Raw genomic sequence first — 8,379 nt, forward strand, 5'->3', positions numbered from 1 at the left:
AACACTGGTAGGGCAATGAAGGCCAAATAAAGCAGCTTGACCTCAAACTAAAAGAAAACATTACACAAGTAACAGGAAATAATTCACTCACTTCCTCCGGACGATGTAACACGAGACACAAACCAGGCAGATAGTCACTTCATATCAGAGCTTATACTCGGCTGCTGTGTGTTTGTGTGTGTTTGACTTGCAGGTTAACTGACTTCCTTTTAGTTTATAAGGGTGGTCTGTTATAATCTGGATGTGTAACATTCCTTTCTCTGCAAAGCACCTCCTTATGAAGCCAAAGCACAAGCATACACTCACTGTCGTCACCCTCCACTCCCCCTCCTCCCCCAGCCCACCTGTACTGCTGTTACCCTGAGGCGTTCTTCCTCCCCTCATGCCCTACCCCTCCTTCCCCTCTGTGCGCTTGTTTCCTTGGTGCCCCTGGGAGAGGAGAGTGGAGCAAATGAATAGCACAGAGCATGTGAGAAAGGTGGAGAAGAGACAGCAATAAATGTAAAAGAAGACAAAGAAGAGTTTCCAGCATCACATAAAGAACGTGTTTCCGCTGCAGAAGCCCCGGCAGGCGCTGCAGTGTCTGCTCCAACAGGTGAGATCAGAGACCAACCTGCCTGTTTACCTGCCGGTCTGTCAGCACCCACCTGGGACGAGCGAGCACATGCACACACACACACACACACACACACACACACACACAAACACCTGCATTTGACTTCCTCCACACCTACATTGTCATCTCCACCCCACCGGGCCACATACATATTATCAACACAGGAAGTTTCGGCACAGGCAGGTGAAGAAGAAACCGTTTATTATCGGCTGGTATTATAGCAGGCTGGATTCACTGAGAAACCGGTCCTGGGTCAGAAACTGTGTATGCAAATAATTATTTGTGCTGTGGTTTGGCCTGCTGCGCTGCCAAAGGACTTGGGTTTACCACAGGAGACAATGTAACAAACACCAGGCATAAAAGTAATATTTGAAAGTTTTTAAAAAACAGATTCTACACATGTTAAGTGTCTGTGTTTTTTTTTTGTTTTTTTTTTGTTTTGTTTTTATTATATTTGCTAAGCAGTGTGTGAGCAAGCTAATACGTCAGACTGCTGCTCCGGCGTGTTTGTGTTCTGCTTCATTTGCAGCATTATTATACAATGTCAAGAATAAGGTCGTCACACCCAGCACACACACAAACACACACCCATCATCAGCTGTTCTTATGTCAAAGTATTTCTGTTGTGCTTTTGTGCATTTCTAGACATACAAACCTTCTTAAATCTAAATATGACATGGATGTCCAGGAGAAAAAAAAAAAAACTTTAATCATCTAAGTTAGCATAAGTGCAGAATATTTTCGTTAAGGAGATAAGATGTGACAGAGAGAGAAAGAAAAGGAGAGAGGAGAGGGTAACAGAGGGGTCATTTTATTCTGTAAAAGTGTGTCAGTGGCCCTCAGGCTTAATGGGACTTTGTTCCAGTTAGGACACATGTGACTGTGTGTGTGTTGGGGGGGGGGGACTTGAACCATCACTACATGAACCTCACTGAAAACAGAGGTTGTGTTGCGATAACGCAGAACAAAGGGATCATCAGGTGCAACCTCCGAGCGACATAATCTGACCTGACCCATCTCATGTTTGTCTTCTTATCTGCTGCGTTTCATAACTGGCTGAAGTCACCGTATCGCTGTACATCGATGTGACCTGAGATACCATTTAAAAGAGGGCAAACTGCCACTTTTCAGTGTGAATCTGCATTTCAGTAACATATGTTAGACTAATGCTCTGAGGCCGCGGGGAAAACCGCATGCCAGTTTCCTGCAATGAATGATGTTTCCTCTCAGCTGGTCTCTGTATCCGTTTGAGAGTTTCAAGAAGCTAACTGTAATTTTTGACTTTCCAGCACTTATGTGCTTCAAGTTAGCTCAAGTAAATCCCCCGCAGTTTGCTGTTTAGATGACATATTGCAAAAGTCATTTTCACATCTGGTGTAGCGCTCAACCAAACCCCCTCTCGCACCACCGTCAACCCCCAGATACGCGCGCACACAAACACACACTTTTCTTTCTTCTTTCCCTTCACCCACCAATCTTCCTGTCTTTTTCTATGTTGTACAAAACATAAATTACAAAACGCAGAATTAAAGAAAATGTGATAATTAGTATGCAAGAAAACAGCATCATATATCTTCCTTGTCCAATAGAATTGCTGCCAGAGTCAGCATCAGAACCCACAGAACTTTAGGAGCTTTGGTCAGCATCAGACAAATTGTCAGTCTATCCCGTGTTGTGCGTCATGGAAAAACAACTCGCTCTTCACGTACAGGATGGCTTACAAAGCCCTGAATAAAATAAGACGGGTTTATTTTGCCAAGTCTCTAAATCCATGGTTGTTGGCACTCCAGATCACAGACGTCTGTCTCCCTGCTGACCAATCACCTTTGCATGTCATGCAAGACTAAGAGATATGATCCAAGTTAGAGCAGCGCCATAGTCACCTAATCTGACACAGTGAGATTTATGATCAAATTTCAAAGTCTAAGTTTCCATCCACTACTGTACGTGTCCACATTGAGATAAAGCGCTGCGAACACTAAATCTCCAGTCAGGAAATGTAGATGAAAAGATGACATACTTAGCATGTCAAATGACAGCATGACAAAGCTGACATGAACAATTATTCCTCTCACCTCCTGCAGGAGACTGTGGGGGCCTTAAACAGCTCCTTCAGTATCAGGCCGCTACTCCCACCATGTAAGAAGGAGCTCTGCCACAGGTCCTTAATTCCAACAGCTGTCATGTGTTATGTAATGTAACTTTTATGTTTGTTTCTTGTACCCATTTTAAGCAAGGGTATGACAACTTTTCCACCCCAGCCATGTGTAAAAACCTTTTGTGATATTTCGTTGTTGTTGTTGTTGTTTTAATTTTTAAAACTAAAATTAAATAAAGCATATCAAAATCTGTGATTGGAAATCATTTAAGATAATAATGGTGAATGAGGAGTTTTTGTGTGTATATGTGTGTGTGCATATGGGAGAGTTGGGAAGGGGTTCATACATGAGATCCTGCTCAGATCTGCAGGAATGCACGCTCATATATGGGGCAGACATTGCAAGTGCACGCTGTTTGGAAATGGAACCCCTGACATTTAGACCTGCAGAATGTAAAATCATGCCGCCTCCCACTACACATACACACACACACACACATGCACAGATGTACAAACACACACATTATCTCCTCCTCTGCCCCCCCACCCCCTTCCTCCTTTCCCCTACTCTCTTTCCTCTGTGGAATTCAAATGTAAAATGAACCAAAGTGTGACAGGACGGCTTCAGCTGCAGGAAAAACACACATTTCAACACTTGGGAAGTGGAAGGGAAAGCAGAGAGGAGAAGAGCAGGAGCTGGTTGGACAGTCGGAGGAGAACAAGGAGGGAAGGAGGAGCGGATGTTCAGGATTCTGAGAAACTAGTCCAAATTAATGTGCATCTGTCCTAAAATGGTCACAGAGAACCTTGGTGTGCTCGAGCTACTGTTCATATTAGATTGAAAACATCTTAAAGTTCTCCGTGAATAATTTCAGTCTTGATAGCTATTATCAAACATCCAAATACTTTTCACATCCAGTATGTCAAAAACCAAATTGGTGGTGCTGCCGCATTTTTTTATGGAACAAAATATTTCCCAGTTCGCGGCTTAAGCGTTCCTTTGAGCCCAAGGAGGCGAAAGAGGAAGAAAGACAGAAAGAAGAAGAGAAAAGAGAGATTAGCCACGATTTTTTAGTGCTGCAGTTGCCTGCCTACCAGCAAGTCAGCCAGGCAGTCAGCCTGTCCACCATGAGGCCAGTCACCCAGCCAGCAAACAAGCCAACCGGTCCATTTCATTCAGTGGGGCCACTGGCATGGGACCAAGTAATGCCACTAAACAAAGAGCTACTGTCTTGCATCACTTCCCCTCAGAGAGGCCATCCAGGCCGCAGCCTCTTATCACCAGGCACTGCCAGTCTGCAGCACACCAAGGCCTCCACCACACCGGCCTCTTTACTGCTTTCTGTTACAACCTTCTCCCATTATACCACCATTATACTAACCCTGTATCCAGGGAGAGGGTTTTATTTCAGCTTTCAGGAGTATCAACAAAAGGGGCAGAAAAAGAAAAAAGAAAAAAACAATTTAAACCCATCAAACGGCATTTTTAATTGAATTTATTCTGACCTTCCAACATAAAGGAAAACATTTTTGGATTTTCTGTTTTTTTGTGTGTACGTTTTTCTGCAAGAAAACAGAGTGATGTCACGTAATGCTCCACCATGTATTAAAAGTTTAGGCAAACAATTTAGGAATGCACAAGTCAGTTTTCCACTTCTTGTCAGTGGATTTCAACTTCAAGACCGCAGCCTCGCTTCTCAAATTTATAGCTGAGGGAGAAACGTTTTTTTAAACACTCGAAACCTAAAAATCTGGTATTCTACATATTATCCTGTTCTGTTGTGATCCTATTATTTTCTTATTGCCGAAGTTAAGCAGTGAAAGTCTGGAATCTTAATGGGCAGCTTTGCTCCTCAGTCTTGATAAGTATTCTGCCGGTGTAGTTTGATACTTCCTTTCATTCCACAACCTCTCTCTCTCTCTCTCTCTCTCTCTCCCTCTGTGTGTGTGGGTGTGTGTCTGTGTGTGTGGGTTTGTGTGTCATGGATGCGTGTCTGTTTTCAACAGGCCCTGTAGCTGCCTAAGGGGGGTGGACATGTGTAAAGGAACAGTTGCATTCCTTTCAGATCCTCCTCTCAAAGGGAAAACACACACACAAACACACTCATTCAAATCTATACAAACTAAGCTTATAAGAACACACAAACCTACACCCTCTCTCCCCTCTTTCTCTCTTCTCTTCTCCCTCTCTTTCTCTCGCTCTCTCTCTCTCTCTCTCTTTCTGAACAACAGCGGAGCAGAGCGGTCCCCCGAGGCGTCGGAGGGGCCAAAACTGAACCGACCAAACTTGGCTTCCGACCCTGGAGCAGCGACACGCCCACTTGGCGGCGGCCTGCAGTGCATTCCTGGTGAGAGCATTGTCAAAGCCAAGCACTTCCTCTGGAGCAGGGCCAGCCCCACCACAATAACATTTCATACATTTATCTCTTGGCTTGAGTCTCTTACACTCAGTACTGACAAACAGAGAACAGACACACATGTGTGCAAGCAAAAGAAAGAAATTGCGCGTACATGCATGCACGCACGTACTCTGAACAGTATTGCAAAACACTGTTTTGATTCCTATCTTTGCTCTCATATCTCTCCCTCTCCTCCTCCCCTCTGTCCAAGTGTTCCTATCTGTGTTCTTTCTCTAATCTTGTTTTTGCTTTTCTGAAGTGAAGCCGTTGCACTGACTTACTCCCTCTCTCATGATTTCATTGTGAATCACCTTCACCCTGACCTCCACTTGGTACAGGATACAGCTAAGACTATCCTCCCAGGCCTCATGGGTCTCTTCAAATGCACTCTCAAAATGTTCCCAACTTAAGAAATTTACTACATCCAAGTGTGCACCATTATGTTTTCATATAAGTCAAACTCAGATTCAGTGACTCTTTTCAAAATAAAACCAATAAAATGAAACAAATGAAAACACATGGCCCTCCTTTTAACTGACGATTAAAAAAATAAACTAATAAATTAAACCTGATTCAGCAAAATACAATGAAAATGTCAATAACAGTGCAAATAAACAGAAGAGTTCACCAAATGTGCACACAATAATAATGTTTTATAATGATGTTAATAAAGAAAGAATGTTCACATTTAAAACAGGGAGCTGTTTCACCTTCCAGCTGGTGGTTCATCTGATTTCAGTGGATATTTGAAAACACTGATTATTTATTTTCAATATATATTAAAAACATTTTTAAAACATGTCAGTTTCTTCGTGGCGTCTCGCGTATGATGGCCAATTACAATACTGTACAAGAAGCACAAGCAAAGCTGCGGTGCAACGGTGAACAAAAAATGAAAAATACATCCAGACTTTGTGAGCAATGAAGTCATTTTAATTTGGTGTATGTTCTCGGTTTATAATTATTCTTTTTTTTTTAACATGTGTGAATGAGCCAGACCAAGTTAGCTTGCACTGAATCGAATCAACTAATTAAGAATTTTGATCAATTTATCTCTGTCTAGTGAAAGGGTTGTTAGTCTCTCTTAGATTTAGCTTTATAGTCATTCATGCTTCTTCATACAGTGTGTGTACAAACGTGTCCGCTTCTCTGTCCGTGCTCATTCTGTCAGGACAAACACAAAAGGAGCCAAACACACACACACACACACACACACACACACACACACAGAGAGAGAGAGAGAGAGAGAGAGAGAGAGAGAGAGAGAGACTTATGTAACAGGTGTGACTTCACAGGAAGTCAGAGCCATTGTGTGCGTGTGTGTGAGTGTGTGTGCGTCTGTGTGTATGTGACAGTGTTTTCAGTGTGTGTGTGTGCATACGTGTGAGTGTGTATGTGGACTTGATTGCTCAATGCTGAATCACGGATGTATGTGTGCGTGTGTGTGTTCTGTGTGTGTCAGATTCGGGGTCCACAATGAGGCTTTGTTGCTGAACGAATCGATATCCAGTTTGACTCTTGGTTTTCAGTTCCCTGCGTGTATAACATGAGTATTGTGTTTGATTTTTAGGTTGGTATTATCGTATTTCAAAAATATTGGTGTTGAAACTTACTGGAAAATGGTGGGAAAATTCCCTGCTGGCCTGTCATTTTAGAGGTTTTCCATCAGTTTGTGGGTTATGATGCTGTCAAACAAATGAATCGCATGAATTCAGTCATGGCCACTGGTGAAATGTAAACAAATCAATCATAAATCATAAATAAACTCAAGTGCAGTACTTTAAGACAGCTTTGAGATACTTAACTTGAGTATTTTCTTTCCACAACATTTCAAAGGAAAATATTGTATTTTATCTGACAGCTTTAGTTACTATTTAATAATTTTTGCATACAAAACATAAAGAGCTCGAATGTCCTGAATTAAAATACCCAAATACGGCACAGCTGAAATTATTAGTTGATTAAAGGTACACTGTGTCAAATTTAGGAGGCTCTTCAAAGAATATGACAGGAATGGAATATAATATTCAGAACTATGTTTTTATTCATGTTTATTCACCTGAAAATATGAATCATTATGTTCTTGATAACCAATGAGCTTTTTATACAGAATAAACAAACTAAAGACTGGCCACATCTCATGGGCACTGTAGTGTCTTTAACATGCCAAGAAGGAGAACTACACCCCTAGGTGCCACTGAATCCTACAAACTGGTCCCTTAAACAAAACAGAAAATGCTAACAATTAGCTACATTTTAAACAACAACCTAAAATGAACACTTACAGCTTAATGCATAAGGAATAATAATTGAATTATTTCAAGATATAATATTACAACAATGGCGGGGGACATTCTCCCTGCATAGAGCACTTTCATGTTGGGCATTTTCCTGATTATATGTAACAACTTTAATAACAAATTTCAATGCAGTATCGTCACAGTTTGTTAGTAGTACACTTACTATAGTAAAGGAATGAATACTTCATCCACTTGGTCACGGCCAACTTGTTTAGTCATAATAACAGTCCACATGAATTTGCCTCTTTGCTCACCTTTATGGTGAGAGAGGGACAAATCTGAGATTTACTGACTGTAACTGTCACTGAGGTGAAAGCCAGGAGAAACAAACCCAGGTTTTACACATCAGACCGGACACAGGCAGCTTATTTGAACTGTCCACACTCTTCATCATGCTAAATAAAAGGACACACACACACACACACACACACACACACACACACACAAACTAAACTAATATTTACTCTCACACACCATGGGTGACTTGTAGAGTTTAGTTGTGGAGGCTGGATGTTTTGTGATAAACTTATTGTAGCTTTGTATTACAAGTCCAACAGTGGTCGTGCCAGTGACTGAAATAATGTTACGCACATCTGTTACTCCTCTGAATCTGCCAACTCACTCTCTGGCCCAGGAGGAGAGGAGAGGAGAGGAGAGGAGAGGAGAGGAGAGGAGAGGAGAGGAGAGGAGAGGAGAGGAGAGGAGAGGAGAGGAGAGGAGAGGAGAGAGAGACCTTACTCTCATGAAACATCCCTCTTGTAAATTTCACATGGTCACATCTTCTTCTACAGCCAATCGCTAACACAGCTCTGCCCTGAAATGCCCTCTCTCCTTCCTGTTAACATACATCTGTTTAGTCAATATCATGAGCAACAAGGAAAATCGCCATGGCAACCCATCAGAAACAACCAACAACTCGCCACCTCTCACAACAGAGCACCTATAGGCAAAGAGAAAAGAGGTCAA

This window comes from Larimichthys crocea, chromosome XXII (genome assembly GCF_000972845.2).
Source record: "Larimichthys crocea isolate SSNF chromosome XXII, L_crocea_2.0, whole genome shotgun sequence".
NCBI classification, from domain to species: domain Eukaryota; kingdom Metazoa; phylum Chordata; class Actinopteri; family Sciaenidae; genus Larimichthys; species Larimichthys crocea.